The sequence below is a fragment of the Leucopleurus acutus genome (assembly GCF_964270905.1).
Source record: "Leucopleurus acutus genome assembly, chromosome: 20".
In the NCBI taxonomy this organism is placed as follows: domain Eukaryota; kingdom Metazoa; phylum Chordata; class Mammalia; order Artiodactyla; family Delphinidae; genus Leucopleurus; species Leucopleurus acutus.
The window spans coordinates 13,743,930-13,764,501 of NC_139162.1; the positions used below are offsets into that span (position 1 = coordinate 13,743,930).

The 20,572-nt window shown below is 39.6% G+C and overlaps 1 pseudogene across 1 annotated transcript in view; it reads right to left on the minus strand.

Annotated features, from left to right (window-relative positions):
* Nucleotides 1-288: 288 nt before the first annotated feature.
* The window catches only part of LOC309977108 (TBC1 domain family member 14-like), a 46,977-nt pseudogene continuing 26,693 nt past the window's right edge, over nucleotides 289-20,572 (minus strand). The window contains exon 2 of the transcript in view: nucleotides 289-1,525. The product of the transcript in view is annotated as a TBC1 domain family member 14-like (transcript). The remainder of the gene's footprint in view (nucleotides 1,526-20,572) is intronic.

Genomic DNA, 20,572 nt, shown 5'->3' on the forward strand with positions numbered 1-20,572 from the left:
AAGGCAGGCCCCAAACACTCCTGCCTGGCACAGCTAGACAGGCCAGCCCATAACCCCCGCCAGCAGCCACTTCATGGCCTGATGTGTGTACTGTTCCACAGTGACACCAGCACTTGTGGCTTCAGCTATGAGCTCTCACCTCCAAAACCTTGTTCCCAGCGAGAATTCAGCAGTGTCAGAACAGTCTCAGGGTTTGGGACAGAAGCAACAAACGCCGAGAGTCCCAAAGGCTTGCTCCCAAGATTTGTCTACAGTGCAGACAAATCGGCTTTATTTAAGGGACTGAGCCTTGTTTCAGATGACGTTTGGACTTTACCTTCTAGAAGTAAGCCTTTTGTCGCCAATCAATTAGGTAGATGTTTGGAGTTAAGTTGTTTTTCTTGAAATGAGCAAATAATTTTGTTGTTTATTTTTTTAATTTTTTTTTTGCGGTACGCGGGCCTCTCACTGTTGTGGCCTCTCTCGTTGCGGAGCACAGCCTCCGGACGCGCAGGCTTAGCAGCCATGGCTCACGGGCCCAGCCGCTCCGCGGCATGTGGGGTCTTCCCAGACCGGGGCACAAACCCGTGTCCCCTGCATCGGCAGGCGGACTCTCAACCACTAAGTCACCAGGGAAGCCCATGAGCAAATAATTTTGGCAAATTTTCTTCAACAGATACCTCAAACGCAGCAGAATAAGTCAACATAAGGCCGTGGTCCACTTGGAAAAAAGCCATTTGACAGGGTTTATTCAAAAGATTGGAAAAAGCAATGAAGGCATCTACAGTAAGTTCAAGATCAACACGGCTGCTATGAAGGCCATTCCCTGAACATAACCCACATCTGGTCGGTAACAAGTGTAAGCTTCCAAAATGCTGTGCAACATGTTGTGATACGGTCCACCTTGCTGGAAAATGCAGAGATTAGGGAATGTTCTGGAAATGTCTAGTTTAATAAACTCCAGACTGGCTTCTCTGTCTGCTGCTGAAAAACCAGCATCTTCATTCTCCACTTCAGAGCCTCCCGTACTAAAGGACCACCCCTGCTCCTTGGCTTGGGCAAGACAGATGTCAGAGAGCTCCTGGGTGATGTTTAACTCATTGCCAATGGCTAAGCTCCAGACTTTGCCTCTCACGCTGGGAGGGATTCCCTGCCACCATAAATCTCTAACTTTTCCTAGAGTACCGCATTGTTTCCCGGTTAGGCAAAATCTCATTATTCCAAGTGAGGACGGCATTTCCAATATTTTCTTCTAATCTGCATCTTTCTTCCAGCTGCTTTTTCCTTCGCTGGGCTTCTTTCAACTCTCATTTTTTGGCCGGAACCACCATTTCTTCATACTGTTGCCTGTGTTACTGAGCTTCTTCAGCTGGCTTTGCTGAGAGATTTGCTGGTCTGTCATCCAGGATGAGTGTGGTGGTGGAGAGAGGCTCAAAGTCAATATTCTTCCTCACATTCTGCTTTGGTGAGGGTGGCCTGCTAGGTCGTCCAGGCTTGTTTTCATATTCCAAGAACGCCGAGGGGCTCAGAGGCGTGCGGCCGGCGGCTCCAGGCCCGAGTCAGCGAGCGAGTGGGGCTCCATGGCGGGACCTTGGGCTTGGCTCTGGTGGCCGGATGGGGCGAGGAATTACTATTTAAATCATAATCTAATATTCTCTTCCACCTGAAACTTTTTGCCATCTGAAATATCTCCTGATAGAAAAGGTATGTATCTTGTTTCTTTCTTTTCCCTGAATATAAATAGTGTTATATTTAAGATTACAATCAGGTTTTCATTTGAATTTCCTGAATGTATAGCAGGGACTTCTGATTCTTTATTACTAGATATTTTTTTTCTCCCTAGTTGTTGCTGCTTATGAAGTATTATGGGGAGAGAAGAGGGGAGGATTGATTTGTGAAAGATAGGTTGTCTTGGCTAGACAAGTCATGTGTAGGTCAAGTTGTTTGAGGGTGACCTGCTAATGTTGTAGAAAGATTTCATTGTAGTTTTATATTTTATTGAATTTAATTATACACACAGGACAAATGAAAGGTGTAATGCAGTTGGTTTTATGGTGTTTCATTCAATGTGATGGACATTTTGTAAGTACACTGAAAATACTGGGCAGAGGATTTTAAATCTGTCTACTTTTGATCATCTATGAATTTTACACAGAACTACGGTATAGTTAATCGTTTAAAATTCTAGATTTGTTTTGCTCTATTGAATTTGATTGAGTTATATTTGAGATTTAAAAGTTAGAATGGAGCTTCCCTGGTGGCGCAGTGGTTAAGAATCTGCCTGCAAATGCAGGGGACACGGGTTCGAGTCCTGGCCTGGTAAGATCCTATATGCCACAGAGCATGTGTATGTATATATATATATATATATATATATATATATATATATATCCAGATCAAGATATAAAACATTTTCAGGGATTTCCCTGGCATTCCAGTGGTTAAGAATCCATGCTTCCAATGCAGGGGGCGTGCCCTGGTTGGGAAACTAAGATCCCACGTGCCACCATATTTGCAAATGAAGCAACTGACAAGGGCTTAATTTCCAAAATATACAAACAGCTCATACAGCTCAATAACAAAAAAACAAACAACCCAATCGAAAAATGGGCAGAAGACCTAAACAGACATTTCTCCAAAGAATACATACAGATGGCCAACAGGCATATGAAAAATGCTCAACATTGCTAATTATTAGAAAATGCAAATCAGAACTACAGTGAGGAGTCTATCACCTCACACCTGCCAGAATGGCCATCATCAAAAAATCTACAAAGAATGAATACTGGAGAGGGTGTAGGGAAAAGGGAACCCTCCTACACTGTTGGTGGGAATGTAAATTGGTGAAGCCACTATGGAGAACAGTATGGAAGTTCCTTGAAAAACTAAAAATAGAGCTACCATATGATCCAGCAATCCCACTCCTGGGGCATATATCCGGAGAAAACCATACTTAGAAAAGATACATGCACCGCAGTATTCATTGCAGTACTATTTACAATAGCCAGTACATGGAAGCAACCTAAGTATCCATCAATAGATGAATGGATAAGGAAGATGTGGTATATATATACAATGGAATATTACTCAGCCATAAAAACACGAAATAATGCCATTTACAGCAACATGGATGGATGTAAAGATATCACACTAGCGTGAAGTGAGTCAGAGAAAGACAAATAGCATATGATATCACTTATATGTGGAATCTTAAAAAGTGATACAAATGAGCTTATTTACAAAAGAGAAACAGACTCACAGACAGAAAACAAACTTATGGTTATCAAGTGGGAAAGCGGGAAGAGGGATAAATTAGGAGTTCGGGATTAACAGATACATGCTGCTATATATAAAACATAAGCAAGGACTTACTGTAGAGTAAGGGAACTATATTCAATGTCTTATAACAACCTATAATGGAAAAGAATCTGAAAAAGAATATATATATGTAAAGAATATATATATGTAAAGAATATATATATGCAAAGAATATATATATATATATAACTGAATCACTTTGCTGTGAAACTAACGCAATATTGTATATCGACTATACTTCAATTAAAAAAAGACCTGTAGTGGGCTTCCCTGGTGGCACAGTGGTTGAGAGTCCACCTGCTGATGCGGGGGACACGGATTTGTGCCCCGGTCCGGGAGGATCCCACATGCCGCGGAGCGGCTGGGCCCGTGAGCCATGGCCGCTGAGCCTGCGCGTCCGGAGGCTGTGCTCCGCAACGGGAGAGGCCACAGCAGTGAGAGGCCTGCGTACCGCAAAAAAAAAAAAAAAAACCTGTAGTACCAAGAAACCGAGAAAAAAATTTTTTTCAGCTACTGTATATTTACTTCATATAAATGTCTTGTGAACATTTTACATCATGAGTTTAAATTTTCTGTTCTGTGGATTTATTTTTACACTGTAAAAATTATTTTAAACACATTAAACGTGGTTACTGTATAATCTGTGTTTGATAATTCCAAAAAATGAACTCGTAGGTTTGTTTTTGCTAGTTTCTTCCATAATGCATAGTTTGTTCCACCAGATAACATTTGTGTTCATTGCAATCTGAATTTTTTCAGTGTGACTAGTCGCATACAACTAAAAAAAAATTTTTTTTATTGGAGTATAATTGCTTTACAATGTTGTGTTAGTTTCTGCTGTACAATGCAGTGAATCAGCTATATGTATACCTATATTCCCTCCCTCTTTGACCTCCCTCTTCCCACGCCATCCCACCCAACTAGGTCGTCAGAGAGCACTGGGCTGCGCTTCCTGTGCTTTATAGCTTGTTCCCACTAGCTATCTATTTTACGCATGGTAGTGTATATATGCCCATCCTAATCTCCCAATTCAACCGACCATCCCCTTCCCACCCCGTTTCCACATGTCCGTTCTCTATGTCTACGTCTACCTCTCTATTCCTGCCCTGCAAATAGGTTCATCTGTACCATTTTTCTAGGTTCCACATACATGCGTTAATATATATTTGTTTTTCACTTTCTGGCTTACTTCACTCTGTATGACAGACTCTAGGTCCATCAACATCTCTACAAATGACCCAATTTCGTTCCTTTTTATGGCTGAGTAATATTCCATTGTATATATGTACCACATCTTCTTTATCCATTCATCTGATGATGGACACTTAGGTTGTTTCCATCTCCAGGCTATTGTAAATAGAGCTGCAATGAACATTTTGGTACATGACTCTTTTTGAATTATGATTTTCTCAGGGTATATGCCCAGCAGTGGGATTGCTGGGTCATATGGTAGTTCTATTTTTAGTTTTTTAAGGAACCTCCAATACTGTTCTCCATAGTGGCTGTATCAATTTACATTCCCACCAATACTGCAGGAGGGTTCCCTTTACTCCACACTCTCTCCAGCATTTATTGTTTGTAGATTTTTTGATGATGGCCATCCTGACTGCTATGAGGTGATACCTCATTGCAGTTTTGATTTACATTTCTCTAATAATTAGTGATGTTGAGCATCTTTTCATGTGCCTCTTGGCCATCTGTATCTTTTCTTTGGTGAAATGTCTATTTAGGTCTTACACCCATTTTTTAATTGGGTTGTTTGTTTTCTTGATATTGAGCTGCATGAACTGTTTGTATATTTTGGAGATTAATTCGTTGTCTGTAGCTTCGTTTGCAAATATTTTCTCCCATTCTGAGGGTTGTCTTTCCGTCTTCTTTATGGTTTCCTTTACTGTGCAGAAGCTTTTAAGTTTTATTGGGTCCCATTTGTTTACTTTGTTTTTATTTTCATTACTCTAGGAGGTGGTCAAAAAAGATCTTGCTGTAATTTATGTCAAAGAGTGTTCTTCCTGTGTTTTCCTCTAAGTTTTATATTGTTTGGTCTTACATTTAGGTCTTTAATCCATTTTGAGTTTATTTCTGTGTGTGGTATTAGGGGGTGTTCTAATTTCATTCTTTTACATGTAGCTGTCCAGTTTTTCCAGAAACACCTATTGAAGAGACTGTCCTTTCTCCACTGTATGTTCTTGCCTCCTTTGCCATAAATGAGGTGACGATAGGTGCATGGGTTTATCTCTGGGCTTTCTCTTGTACCATTGATCTATATTTCCGTTTTTTTAAAAAATAATTTTATTATTTTTGGCTGCGTTGGGTCTTTGTTGCTGTGTGTGGGTTTCTCTAGTTGTGGTGAGCGGGGCTACCCTTCATTGTGGTGTACGGGCTTCTCATTGTGGTGGCTTCTCTTGTTGCAGAGCACAGGTTTTAGGCATGTGGGCTCAGTAGTTGCGACACGTGGGCTGAGAGCTCGTGGGCTTCAGTAGTTGTGGCGCACAGGCTCAGTAGTAGAGACTGGTTCACGGTCTCTAGAGTGCAGGCTCAGTAGCTGTGGTGCATAGGCTTAGTTGCTCTGTGGCATGGGGGATCTTCTTGGACTAGGGATCAAACCCGTGTCCTCTGCATTGGCAGGCGGATTCTTACCCACTGCACCACCAGGGAAGTTCCATATATTTCTGTTTTTGTGCCAGTACCATACTGTCTTGATTACTGTAGCTTTGTAATATAGTCTGAAGTCTGGGAGCCTGATTCCTCCAGCTCCATTTTTCTTTTTCAAGATTGCTTTGGCTATTCAGGTCTTTTTTGTTTCCATACAAATTGTAAAAGTTTTTGTTCTAATTCTGTGAAGAATGCCATTGGTAATTTGATAGGGATTGCACTGACCTTGTAGATTGCTTTGGGTAGTATAGTCATTTTCACAATATTGATTTTTCCAATCCAAGAACATGTTCTGTTTCTCCATCTGTTTGTATCACCTTTGATTTCTTTCTTCAGTGTTTTATAGTTTCTGAGTACAGGTCTTTTGCATCCTTAGGTAGGTTTATACCTAGGTATTTTATTCTTTTTGTTACGATGGTAAATGGGATTGTTTCCTTAATTTCTCTTAGCGTATAGGAATGCAAGAGATTTCTGCGTGTTAATTTTGCACCCTACAACCTTACCAAATTCATTGATTTGTTCTCATCGTTTTCTGGTGGCATCTTTAGGATTTCCTAGGTATAGTATCATGCCATCAGCAAACAGTGACAGTTTTACTTCTTTTCCAATTTGTATTCCTTTTATTTCTTTTTCTTCTCTAATTGCCATGGCTAGGACTTCCAAAACTGTTGAATAAGAGTGGCGAGAGTGGACATCCTTGTCTTGTTCCTGATCTTAGAGATTTCCTCTGAGATTTCCTTTCAGTTTTTCACCATTGAGAATGAAGTTTGCTGTGGGTTTGTCATATATGGCCTTTATTATGTTGAGGTAGGTTCCCGCTGTGCCCATGTTCTGGAGAGTTTTTATCATAAATGGGGGTTGAATTTTGTCAAAAGCTTTTTCCGCATCTATTGAGATCATATGTTTTTTATTCTTTAATTTGTTAATGTGGTGTATCACATTGATTGATTTGCATATATTGAAGAATCCTTGCATTCCTGGGATAAATCCCACTTGGTCCGTGGTGTATAATCCTTTTAATATGTTGTTGGATTCAGTTTGCTAGTATTTTGTTGAGGATTTTTGTGTGTATGTTCATCAGTGATATTGGTCTGTAATTTTCTTTTTTTGTGATACCTTTGTCTGGTTTTGGTATCAGTGTGATGGTGGCCTCGTAGAACGAATTTGGGAGTGTTCTGCCCTCTGCAATGTTTTCTAAGAGTTTGAGAAGGATAGGTGTTAGCTCTTCTCTAAGGTTTGATAGAATTCACCTGTGAAGCCATCTGCCTGGACTTTGTTGGAAGATTTTTAATTACAGTTTCTATTTCATTGCTTGCTATATGTCTGTTTATATATTCTAATTTTTCCTGGTTCAGTCTTGGAAAATTGTACCTTTCCAAGAATTTGTCAATATCTTTGAGGTTGTCCGTTTTATTGGCATGTAATTGTTTGTAGCGGTCTCTTACAGTCCTTTGTATTTCTGTGGTGTCAGTTGTGATTTCCCCTTTTTCATTTCTAATTTTATTGGTTTATGTCTTCTCCCTTTTTTTCTTGATGAGTCTGGCTAAAGGTTTATCAATTTTGTTTATCTTTTCAAAGAACCAGCTTTCAGTTTTATTGATCTTTGCTATTGTTTCCTTCATTTCTTTTTCATTTATTTCTGCTCTGATCTTTATGATTTCTTTCCTTCTACTGACTTTGGGTTTTTTTTGTTCTTCTTTCTCTAGTTGCTTTAGGTGTAAGCTTAGATTGTTTGAGATTTTTCTTATTTCTTGAGGTGAGAATGAATTGCTATAAACTTCCCTCTTAGAACCGCTTTTTCTCCATCCCATAGGTTTTGGGTCATCGTGTTTCATTGTCATTTGTTTCTGTGTATTTTTTTTTTGTTTCTTCTTTGGTTTCTTCAGTGATCTCTTGGTTACTTAGTAGTGCACTGTTTAGCCTCCGTGTATTTGTGTTTTTTACAGTTTTTTTTCCCTTTAATTTATTTCTAATCTCATAGCATTGTGGTTAGAAAAGATGCTTGATATGATTTCAGTTTTCTTAAATTTACTGAGGCTTGATTTGTGACCCAAGATGTGATCTATCCTGGAGAATGTTCTCTGTGCACTTGAGAAGAAAGCGTATTCTGCCACTTTTGGATGGATGTCCTATAAATATCAGTTAAGTCTGTCTGGTCTGTTGTGTCATTTAAAGCTTGTGTTTCCTTATTTTCTGTTTGGATGATCTGTCCATTGGTGTAAGTGGGGTGTTAAAGTCCCGTACTATTATTGTGTTACTGTCAATTTCTCCTTTTATGATTGTTAGCATTTGCCTTATATGTTGTGGTACTCCTATGTTGGGTGCATAAATGTTTATAATTGTTATATCTTCTTCTTGGATTGATCCCGTGATCATTATGTAGTGTTGTTCCTTATCTCTTGTAACTGTCTTTATTTTAAAGTGTATTTTATCTGATACGAGTATTGCTACTCCAGCTTTCCTTTGATTTCCATTTGTGGGGAATATCTTTTTCCATCCCCTCACTTTCAGTCTGTATGTGTCCCTAGGTCTGAAGTGCGTCTGTTGTAGACAGCATATATATGGGTCTTGTTTTTGTATCCATTCAGCCAGTCTGTGTCTTTTGGTTGGGGCATTTAATCCATTTACATTCAAGGTTATTATTGATATGTGTGTTCCTATCACCATTTTCTTAATTGTTTTGGGTTTGTTTTTGTGGGTCTTTTTCTTCTCTTGTGTTTCCCACCTAGAGAAGTTCCTTTATCATTTGTTGTAGAGCTGGTGTGGTGGTGCTGAATTCTCTTAGCTTTTGCTTGTCTGTAAAGCTTTTGATTTCTCAGTTGAATCTGAATGAGATCCTTGCTGGGTAGAGTAATCTTGGTTGTAGGTTTTTCTCCATCACTTTAAGTATATCCTGCCACTCCCTTCTGGCTTGCAGAGTTTCTGCTGAAAAATCAGCTGATAACCTTATGGGGATTCCCTTGTATGTTATTTGTTGCTTTTCCCTTGCTGCTTTTAATATTTTTTCTTTGAATTGAATTTTTGTTAGTTTGATTAATATGTGTCTCGGTGTGTTTCTCCTTGGGTTTATCCTGTATGGGACTCTGCACTTCCTGGACTTAGGTGGCTATTTCCTTTCCCATGTTAGGAAAGTTTTCGACTATAATTTCTTTAAATATTTTCTCAGACTCTTTCTCTTCTTCTTCTGGGACCCCTATAATTCAACTGTTGGTGTCTTTAATGTTGTCCCAGAGGTCTCTGAGACTGTCCTCATTTCTTTTCATTCTTTTTTCTGTATTCTGTCGTGCAGCAGTTATTTCCACCATTCTGTCCTCCAGCTCACTACTTGTTCTTCTGCCTCAGTTATTCTGTTACTGATTCCTTCTAGTGTATTTTTCATTTCATTTATTGTGTTGTTCATCTCTGACTGTTTGTTCTTTAGTTCTTCTAGATCTTTGTTAAACATTCCTTGTATTTTCTCAATCCATGCCACAATTCTATTTCCAAGATTCTGGATCATCTTTACTATCATTACTCTGAATTCTTTTTCAGGTAGCTTGCCTATTTCCTCTTCATTTATTTGGTCTTGGAGGTTTTTACCTTGCCTTTTCATCTGTGACATATTTTTTTGTCATCTCATTTTCTTTTTGATGGGTGGGATTGTGTTCCTGTCTTACTGGCTGTTTGGCCTGAGGCTTCCAGCACTGGAATTTGTAGGCTGTTAGGTAGAGCCACATCTTGGTGCCAAGGTGAGGACCTCCAGGAGACCTCACTCCGATGAATATTTCTTGGGGTCCATGGTTCTCTGTTAGTCCAGTGGTTCTGACTCAGAGTTCCCACCACAGGAGCGTAGGCCTGAACACCAGCTCTTGAACCAAGATCCTGCAAGCTCTGTGGGGAGGGGAAGAAAAAAGAGCAGAACAATAATAAAGAGTAAAAACTAAGATTAGAAAACTAATAGATATGTTAGAAAAAATAAAAATATAAATGAAACAACCTTTTACCAAAAGGTAAAATAGAATCACAATAGCAAAAAAAAAAAAGCCAGAAAAGGCCTTGGCTGTGGGGGATGGGGCTTAGGCAGGGGTGGGATTTAGGTAGGAGGCAGCCCTATTATTAGGATCCAGAGGGCCAGAAAAGGCCCCAGGGGTGGGGCTGGGGTGGGGGCGGGGCTTAGGCTCAGTGCCTCACCCAGGCAACCCACCCAGGAGAGGCCCAGGAGTGCCTGTGGCCCAGGAGGGTGGAGCACCAGGTCTGGGACCCCAGCAGGCTCCCTGGGCCCGAGTGGACAGGGGAAACTAGTCTCCCCTGATCCTCCGATCCCGGAGGGCCCCTCCACCTCACCTTTTCTATTCTTGCCCCCTCCCCACCCATGCCCCTACGACCCATGGGGCTGTAGGGAGCCCTGGAGGGCGAAGGAAGGGATCTCAGCAGGCTTTCCAGGACACGAGTGTGCCGTGTGTGTGTGTGTGTGTGTGTGTGTGTGTGTGTGTTGTGGAAACGCCCACTGTGCCTCCCCTGATCCTCTGATCCCAGAGGGGGCCCCTTTACCTCAACCTCTCCTCTTCTTCCCACCCCTCCCTCCTACGCCCCAAGGACCAGTGCAGCTGGAGGGGCATTGGAGGGGGAGGACCTAGCCTGGGAGCCCAGCAGGCTTCCTGGGGCTGATTGGGCAGGGGAAACGCTAGCTACACTGCCCCCTGATCCTCCAAGCCCCCAAGGGTCCCTTCAGATGTGGGAACCCCTCCCCTCTCCCAGCCACCACTCAGGGGCACCGGTCCTGTCTGGCCTCCACTTCTCCTCCCCCCTCAGTCCCCCCATGTCCTACTGGGTAGCTCGAGGGTTCCTCCCATCTCTTCGGGCGTGGAGGACCTCCATCAGTGTCCCGTAGGTACCCTAGTTGTGGGGAGATGCAAACTCCGCATCCTCCCACTCTGCCATCTTGACTCCGCCCTTCCAGTCACATACAACTTTATATTTATTTATTTATTTGGACCCATTTGGGTGATGTGAATTTGGCGTGTATATTTATTTGACTGCTAGGTTATGTTTACAACTTGTGTTTTATGTTTTCTTCTGTTTTGTTCATCGCCAAGATAGATTTCCTTACAGTCCCTTAAGCCCAGACTCCTGGATTACCATTACTTTGTGGGCCTAACTCGTTGAGTTCCCAGCTTCATGGGAGGAGAGCCTCTTGTTAGACTCTTAGATGGTGTTTGTGTTTGTTTTCTATCCTTCATTCCAAACCAGATCTGTACATTTTAACTTTGGTCAGAATGGTTGACCAAATATACTTAGGGCAAAAGCAGGTTTAGCACTACACTTACCTTCTCTGATTTCCCAGTTTCCTTTAGATTTTATATTAATAATTTCTTACTATTTTTATCAACTGGGATGCTTTTAAGATGTTTTTGTATATTACCTTGCATTTTTAGTTGTTTTCAGTGATGGAGTTGGTTCAGATGCTCTGTTTCTCTGCTTTGCCTGAAACAATATTCTGTTTGATAATAAAATTTGGAAAGCCATTCGTAGGAACTTTCTTCTCTTAACATTTTCCTCCCACTACACACCCACATACCCACACCCAAACTCACACCTTTAAAAGGAGTTAGATTCTTGTACTTAAAAAAAAAAATAATCTTTTGATGTTCCTACTACCTGGTTTCTTTTATAAATTTATTCATTTATTTATTTTTGGCTGAGTTGGGTCTTTGTTGCTGTGTGCAGGCTTTCTCTAGTTTCAGCGAGTGGGGGCTACTCTGTTGCGGTACATGGGCTTCTTATTGCGGTGGCTTCTCTTGTTTCAGAGGACGGGCTCTAGGCACGTGGGATTCAGTAGCTGTGGCTCAAAGCGTCTAGAGCGCAGGCTCAGTAGTTGTGGCGGACGGGCTTAGGTGCTCCGCGGCATGTGGGATCTTCCCAGACCAGGGCTCGAACCTGTGTCTCCTGCATTGGCAGGCAGATTCTTAGCCACTGTGCCACCAGGGAAGCCCAGAGTCTTCTACTTTTAAAACTTAACTTTTAGGGAAAAGGTTTATGAAGTGCATCTGGTGTTGTCTGTAAAGTTGAGTTTTATTTTTTGATGCAAGACTATAATTATTATTGGGAACATTCTTTAGACTCTATGAGGCCCTTAAATAGTTTGCAAAAGGTAGACATTTAGGCTGCAATCAACGTATCTGCGATATTTGTGTAATTCTGTACTCAAGTCATATTTTCTTTAACAGTGAAAAATAAGTAAATGTTTTGCATGAAAAGCAGGAACAGTCTCCCTTTCTATTTTTGTTCCACCCTTAGCTCTATTTGCTGAATGGTTAGAAATTTGGTGAATTGATGGAAGTGTTTTATGAGTTTGTATACTCATGTGATTAAGTTTTATAAGTAGTTTCGGAATTTATTTTATCTTTCTTTTTTTTTGAATTTTATTTAATTTATTACACAGCAGGTTTTTATTAGTTATCCATTTTATACATATTAGTATATATATGTCAATCCCAATCTCCCAGTTCATCACACCACCACCACCTCCCCCCACCACTTTCCCCACTTTGTGTCCATACGTTTGATCTCTACATCTGTGTCTCAATTTTTTCCCGGCAAACCGGTTCATCTGTACCATTTTTCTAGGTTCCAAATATATGCATTAATATGTACTTACTTTTCTCTTTCTGACTTACTTCACTCTGTGTGACAGTCTCTAGATTCATCCACATCTCAACAAATGACCCAATTTCGTTCCTTTTTATGGCTGAGTAATATTCCATTGTATATATGTACCACATCTTCTTTATCCATTCATCTGTCAATAGACATTTAGGTTGCTTCCATGACCTGGCTCTTGTAAATACTGCTGCAGTGAACATTGGGGTGCATGACTCTTTTTGAATTACAGTTTTCTCAGGGTATGTGCCCAGTATTGGGATTGCTGGGTCATATGGTAGTTCTATTTTTAGTTTATTAAGGAACCTCCATACTGTTCTCCATAGTGGCTGTATCAATTTACATTCCCACCAACAGTGCAAGAGGGTTCCGTTTTCTGCACACCCTCTCCAGCATTTATTGTTTGCAGATTTTCTGATGATGCCCATTCTAACTGTGTGAGGTGATACCTCATTGTAGTTTTGATTTGCATTTCTCTACTAATTAGTGATGGTGAGCTGCTTTTCATGTGCTTCTTAGCCATCTGTATGTCTTCTTTGGAGAAATGTCTATTTAGGTCTTCTGCCCATTTTTTGATTGGGTTGTTTGTTTTTTTAATATTGAGCTGCATGAGTTGTTTATATATTTTGGAGATTAATCCTTCATCTGCAAATATTTTCTCCCATTTTAAGGGTTGTCTTTTTGTCTTGTTTGTAGTTTCCTTTGCTTTGCAAAAGCTTTTAAGTTTCATTAGGTCCCATTTGGTTCTTTTTTGTTTTTTTTTAAATTTCCATTACTCTAGAAGGTGGATCAAAAAAGATCTTGCTGTGATTTATGTCAGAGTGTTCTTCCTATGTTTTCCTCTAAGAGTTTTATAGTGTCCACTCTTAAATTTAGGTCTCTAACCCATTTTGAGTTTATTTTTGTGTATAGTGTTAGGGAGTGTTCTAATTTCATTCTTTTACATGTAGCTGTCCAGTTTTCCCAGCACCACTTATTGAAGAAACTGTCTTTTCTCCATTGTATATCCTTGCCTCCTTTGTCATAGATTAGTTGACCACAGGTGTTGGGTTTATCTCTGGGCTTTCTATCCTGCTCCATTGATCTATATTTCTGTTTTTATGCCCGTACCATACTGTCTTCATTATTGTAGCTTTGTAGTATAGTCTGAAGTCAGGAAGCCTGATTCCTACAGCTGTGTTTTTTTCCCTCAAGAATACTTTGGCTGTTTGGGGTCTTTTGTGTCTCCAGACAAATTTTAAGATTTTTGGTTCTAGTTTGTGACAAAATGCCATTGGTAATTTCATAAGGATTGCATTGAATCTGTAGATTGCTTTGGGTAGTATAGTCATTTTCACAATATTGATTCTTCCAATCCAAGAACATGATATATCTCTCCATCTGTTTGTATCATCTTTAATTTGTTTCATCAGTGTCTTATAGTTTTCTGCATACAGGTCTTTTGTCTCCATAGGTAGGTTTATTCCTAGGTATTTTATTCTTTATGTTGCAGTGGTAAATGGGAGTGTTTCCTTAATTTCTCTTTCAGATTTTTCATCATTAGTGTATAGGAATGCAAGAGATTTCTGTGCATTAATTTTGTATCCTGCAACTTAACCAAATTCATTGGTTAGCTCTAGTAATTTTCTGATGGCATCTTTAGGATTCTATATGTATAGTATCCTGTCATCTGCAAACAGTTATAGTTTTACTTCTTCTTTTCCAGTTGGTATTCCTTTTTCTTCTCCGATTGCAGTGGCTAGGACTTCCAAAGCTCTGTTGAATAATAGTGGTGAGAGTGGACATCCTTGTCTTGTTCCTGATCTTAGAGGAAATGCTTTCAGCTTTTCACCATTGAGAATGATGTTTCCTGTGGGTTTGTCATATATGACCTTTATTATGATGAGGTAGTTTCCCTCTCTGCCCACTTTCTGGAGATTTTTTATCATAAATGGGTGTTGAATTTTGTCGAAAGGTTTTTCTGCATCTATTGAGATGATCATATGGTTTTTCTTCTTCAATTTTTTAATATGGTGTATCACATTGATTGATTTGAGTATATTGAAGAATCCTTACATCCCTGGGATAAATCCCCCTTCATCATGGTGTATGATCCTTTTCATGTGTTGTTGGATTCTGTTTGGTAGTTTCTGTTGAGAATTTTTGCATCTATATTCATCAGTAATATTCGTCTGTAATTTTCTCTTTTTGTTGTATCTTTGTCTGGTTTTGGTATCAAGGTGATGGTGGCCTCATAGAATGAGTTTGGGGGTGTTCCTTCCTCTGCAGTTTTTTGGAAGAGTTTGAGAAGGATGGGTGTTAGCTCTTCTCTAAATGTTTGATATAATTTACCTGTGAGTCCATCTGGTCCTGGGCTTTTGTTTGTTGAAAGATTTTCTTTTTGTTTTGTTTTGGTTTTTTTTGCGGTATGCGGGCCTCTCACTGTTGTGGCCCCTCCCGTTGCGGAACACTGGCTCCGGACGCGCAGGCTCAGTGGCCATGACTTACGGGCCTAGCCGCTCCATGGCATGTGGGATCTTCCCGGACTGGCTCACGAACCCGTGTCCCCTGCATCGGCAGGCGGACTCTCAACCACTGCGCCACCAGGGAAGCCCCTGTTGAAAGATTTTTAATCACAGTTTCAATATCAATGCTTGTGATTGGTCTGTTTATATTTTCTATTTCTTCCTGGTTCAGTCTCAGGAGTTTGTGCTTTTCTAAGAATTTGTCCATTTCTTCCAGGTTGTCCGTTTTATCGGCATATAGTTGCTTGTAGTAATCTCTTACGATTCTTTGTTTTTGCTGTGTCCATTGTTATCCTTTTTCATTTTTAATACTGTTGATTTGAGTCTTCTTTTTTTTTCTTGATGAGTCTGGCTAATGGTTTAACAGTTTTATCTTCTTAAAGAACCAGCTTTTAGTTTTATTGATCTTAGCTCTTGTTTCCTTCATTTCTTTTTCATTTATTTCTGATCTGATCTTTATGATTTCTTTCCTTCTGCTAACTTTGGGGTTTTTTTTGTTCTTCTTTCTCTAATAGCTTTAGGTGTAATGTTAGCTTGTTTGTTTGAGATGTTTCTTGAGGTAGGATTGTATTGCTTTACACTTCCCTCTTAGAACTGCTTTTGTTGCATCCCATAGGTTTTGGGTTGTCGTGTTTTCATTCTCATATGTTTCTAGGTATTTTTTGATTTCCTCTTTGATTTCTGCAGTGATCTCTTGGTTATTTAGTAGTGTATTGTTTAGCCTCCATGTGGTTGTGTTTTTTACAGTTTTTTCCCTGTAATTGATTTCTAATCTCTTAGTGTTGTGGTCAGAAAAAATGCTTGATATAATTTCAGTTTTCTTAAATTTACTGAGGCTTGATTTGTGACCCAAGGTGTGACCTATCCTGGAGAATGTTCCGTGCACACTTGAGAAGAAAGTGTAATCTGCTGTTTTTGGATGGAATGTCCTATAAATACCAATTAAATCTATCTGGTCTATTGTGTCATTTAAAGCTTGTGTTTTCTTAATTTCTGTTTGGATGATCTGTCCATTTGTGTAAGTGAGGTGTTAAAGTGCCCCCGCTATTATTGTGTTAATGTTGATTTCTTTTATAGCTGTTAGTTGTTGTCTTATGTATTGAGGTGCTCCTGTGTTCGGTGCATGTATATTTATATATAATTGTTACATCTTCTTCTTGGATTGATCCCTTGATCATTATGTAGTGTCCTTCCTTGTCTCTTGTAACATTCTTTATTTTAAAGTCTATTTTGTCTGATATGAGTATTGCTACTCCAGCTTTCTTTTGATTTCCATTTGCATGGAATATCTTTTTCCATCCCCTCACTTTCAGTCTGTATGTGTCCCTAGGTCTGAAGTGGGTCTCTTGTAGACAGCATATATATGGGTCTTGTTTTTGTATCGATTTAGGGAGCCTATGTCTTTTTGTTGGAGCCTTTAATCCATTCACGTTTAAGGTAATTATCAATATGTATGTTCCTGTTACCCTTTTCTTTATTGTAATGGGTTTGTTTTTGTAGGTCCTTTTCTTCTCTTGTGCTTCCCACTTAGACAAGTTCCTTTAGCATTTGTTGTAGAGCTGGTGTGGTGGTGCTGAATTCTCTTAGCTTTTGCTTGTCTGTAAAAGCTTTTGACTTCTTTGTCGAATCTGAATGAGATCCTTGCTGGGTAGAGTAATCTTGGTTGTAGGTTCTTCCCTTTCATCACTTTAAATATGTCACGCTACTCCCTTCTGGCTTGTAGAGTTTCTGCTGAGAAATCAGCTGTTAACCTTATGGGAGTTCCCTTCTATGTTGTCATTTTTCCCTTGCTACTTTCAATAATTTTTCTTTGTCGTTAATTTTTCCCAATTTGATTGTTATGTGTCTAGGCGTGTTTCTCCTTGGGTTTATCCTGCCTGGGACTCTCTGCGCTTCCTGGACTTGAGTGGCTATTTCCTTTCCATGTTAGGGAAATTTTTGAGTATAATCTCTTCAGATATTTTCTCGGGTCCTTTCTCTCTCTCTTCTCCTTCTGGGACTGCTGTAATGTGAATGTTGTTGCGTTTAATGTTTTCCCAGAAGTCTCTTAGGCTGTCTTCATTTCTTTTCATTCTTTTTCCTTTGTTCTGTTGCACGGCAGTGAATTCCACCATCCTGTCTTCCAGGTCACTTGTCTGTTTTTCTGCCTCAGTTATTCTGCTATTGACTCCTTCTAGTGTAGTTTTCATTTCAGTTATTGTATTGTTCATCTCTGTTTGTTCCTTAATTCTCCTAGGTGTCCGTTAAACATTTCTTGCATCTTCTCGATCTTTGTCTCCATTCTTTTTCTGAGGTCCTGGATCATCTTCACTATCATTATTCTGAATTCTTTTTCTGGAAGGTTGCCTATCTCCACTTCATTTAATTGTTTTTCTGGCATTTTATCTTGTTCCTTCATCTGGTACATAGCCCTCTGCGTTTTCATCTTGTCTGTCTTTCTGTGAATGTGGTTTTTGTTCCACAGGCTGCAGGATTGTAGTTCTTCTTGCTTCTGCTGTCCACCCTCTGGTGGATGTGGCTATATAAGAGACTTGTGCAAGTTTCCTGGTGGGAGGGACTGGTGGTGGGTAGAGCTGGGTGTTGCTCTGGTGGGCAGAGCTCAGTAAAACTTTATCCACTTGTCTGCTGATGGGTGGGGCGGGTTCCCTTCCTGTTGATTGTTTGGCCTGAGGCGACTCAACACTGGAGCCTACCTGGGCTCTTTGGTGGGCCTAATGGCGGACTTTGGGAGGGCTCCCGCCAAGGAGTACTTCCCAGAACTTCTGCTGCCAGTGTCCTTGTTCTCTCAGTGAGCCAAAGCCACCCCCTGACTCTGCAGGAGACCCTCCAACAGCAGCAGGTAGGTGTGGTTCAGTCTCCTATGGAGTCACTGCTCCTTCCCCTGGGTCCCAATGCCCACCTACTTTGTGTGTGTCCTCCAAGAGTGTAGTTTCCGTTTCCCCCAGTCCTGTCGAAGTTCTGCTATCAAATTCCCCTAGGCTTCAAAGTCTGATTCTCTAGGAATTCCTCCTCCCGTTGCCGGACCCCCAGGTTGGGAAGCCTGTCACGGGGCTCAGAACCTTCCCTCCAGTGAGTGGACTTATGTGGTATGTGTTCTCCATTTTGTGAGTCACCCATCCAGCAGTTATGGGACTTGATAATATTGTGATCGTGCCCATCCTACCGTCTCATTGTAGCTTCTCCTTTGTCTTTGGATGTGGGGTATCTTTTTTGGTGAGTTCCAGGGTCTTCCTGTCGATGATTCTCCAGCAGTTAGTTGTGATTTTGGCGCTCTCACAAGAGGGAGTGAGAGCACGTCTTTCTACTCTGCCATCTTGAACCAATCTCTCTATTTTATCTTTCTTAAAGCATGAATACCCCAACAAAAAGGACTTGTTTTAAGATGATTTTTAAATAGTTCCCTTTTATGAAAGATTACCTAATCAGTGTTAGTTGACAAAGAGAGTTATTTTATGGTAGAGTAATATGTAATTTTAATGTTCTTTTAGTATTTGGCTTTGTCAATAAATATGAACAGTGATTATCTGAAAACTTTCTTAAAATACACTTTCTTCTTTCCCCAGAGAGTAGCAAAGTAAATAAAACCATCATTCTTTTCTAATCTTCATGAATAATTTCTCACTGGCCCTGTCTGAGAGGATGTTTCCAAGGGCATACTGTAATATCTACAGAGATACAGTTGAGATCTTGCAGTTTAGGCCTCTGTGAAAATGCTTCTAAATTACGGAAGTAAAGAGATCTTACACTTAATCTTTGGATAATGTCAGTTGTGGACTTCAGAATGAAGTAACTAGGGAGGAAAAGGTTTCTTATTATAAGCATGAAACCTACTGACTGTATCTTGGCCACTGTTCCCTTTTTTCCAATAAGATGTCTGCTCTACAGAGGTGTATAACCCTAGTGCCTTGTTGTATTCCTTTAAAAGGTATTGTACAGTCATTGAAGAATGACACTTTGATCAATGCTATTAAAAGAATAATTGTCTTGACACAGAAAAGCTTTCCTGCTGCAAGTTTAAAAATATGCCTTTAAAAGCTGTTTATTGTATATCTTTGCATCCCTCAGAAATGTGTCGCCTTGGCATGAGGTTACTCTGAAGTATTCCACATTGTAACTTAAATGTAAAACCTCCTATTTACCTTTAGAAGTAGCAGACAAACAGGTATTTCCCGACAAAATGGAGCTTAAAGACATGGTAGCATCTTAAGCCACTGTATCTGATCTAAAAAACAGAATTATTATAAAGAGAAAGATGAAACCTAAATTATTCCTTTCTATTTTGTGAGGTATTGATTTTTTCCATGCTGCTATGTTTAAACTTTGTGGTTTTAATTTCGCTTTGGATTTAGGAATTATACCCTTCCACCCAGTTCAGAGATCTTTTCTAATCACCTGGGAACTGGTTCTTTTAAATGGTGATATGTTGGATGTGTTTTTCTACTGTCTCTTTTTCTTTTATTATATTTTTGATTAGGAGTTTATATAAACCATGTCATATTAGAAAGTCTTCCAAAGTTGATGGTTTCTTCTATGCACAGTGGGTCTTTTACAGATTTTCTAATGTACTAATGCTGTAATTTTAGCTTTATTTCATTCTTTGTAACACTTCTAATATTACCTAACTTCTGACTTTATACCATACTTTTCTGACTTGTGAACTGAGTCCAATACCCTGAAAACCACAATTTTCTTAAATATCTCACTATAGAATGATTATTTACTTAATAGATTTTAAATTTTGTACTTTAAAATTTGACATTTAACCCCAATCTAATGAACTTTACTTACATGGGTATATTTTAAGATAGGTGGCGTTGGTTTTTATAGCATGTTGCCTTTGTCATCTGTTTTACTTGTAAAAGCAGGTGTTTTGTTTTTGCTGTTGGTTGTGGTGGTGGTTTTTATTATTCACTATCCACTAAGTGACAGGTAATTGATATGTAGTATTTTTTTTGAATTTTATTTTTTTATACAGCAGGTTCTCATTAGTTATTCATTTTATACATATTAGTGTATATATGTCAATCCCAATCTCCCAATTCATCACAGAACCACCACCCGCCCCCTGCCACTTTCCCGTTGGTGTCCATACGTTTGTTCTCTACGTCTGTGTCTCAATTTCTGCCCTGCAAACCAGTTCATCTGTACCATTTTTCTAGGTTCCACTTATATGCGTTAATATACGATATTTGTTTCTCTTTTTCTGACTTACTTCACTTTGTATGACAGTCTCTAGATCCATCCACGTGTCTACCCATGACCCAATTTCGTTCCTTTTTATGGCTGAGTAATATTCCATTGTATATATTTACCACATCTTCTTTATCCATTCATCTGTAGATGGGCATTTAGGTTGCTTCATGTCCTGGCTATTGTAAATAGTGCTGCAATGAACATTGGGGTTCATGTGTCTTTTTGTTTTAAACTTTTTTGCATTTTATTTTTTAATTAAATTTTTAAAAAAATTTTTTAATGTTTTT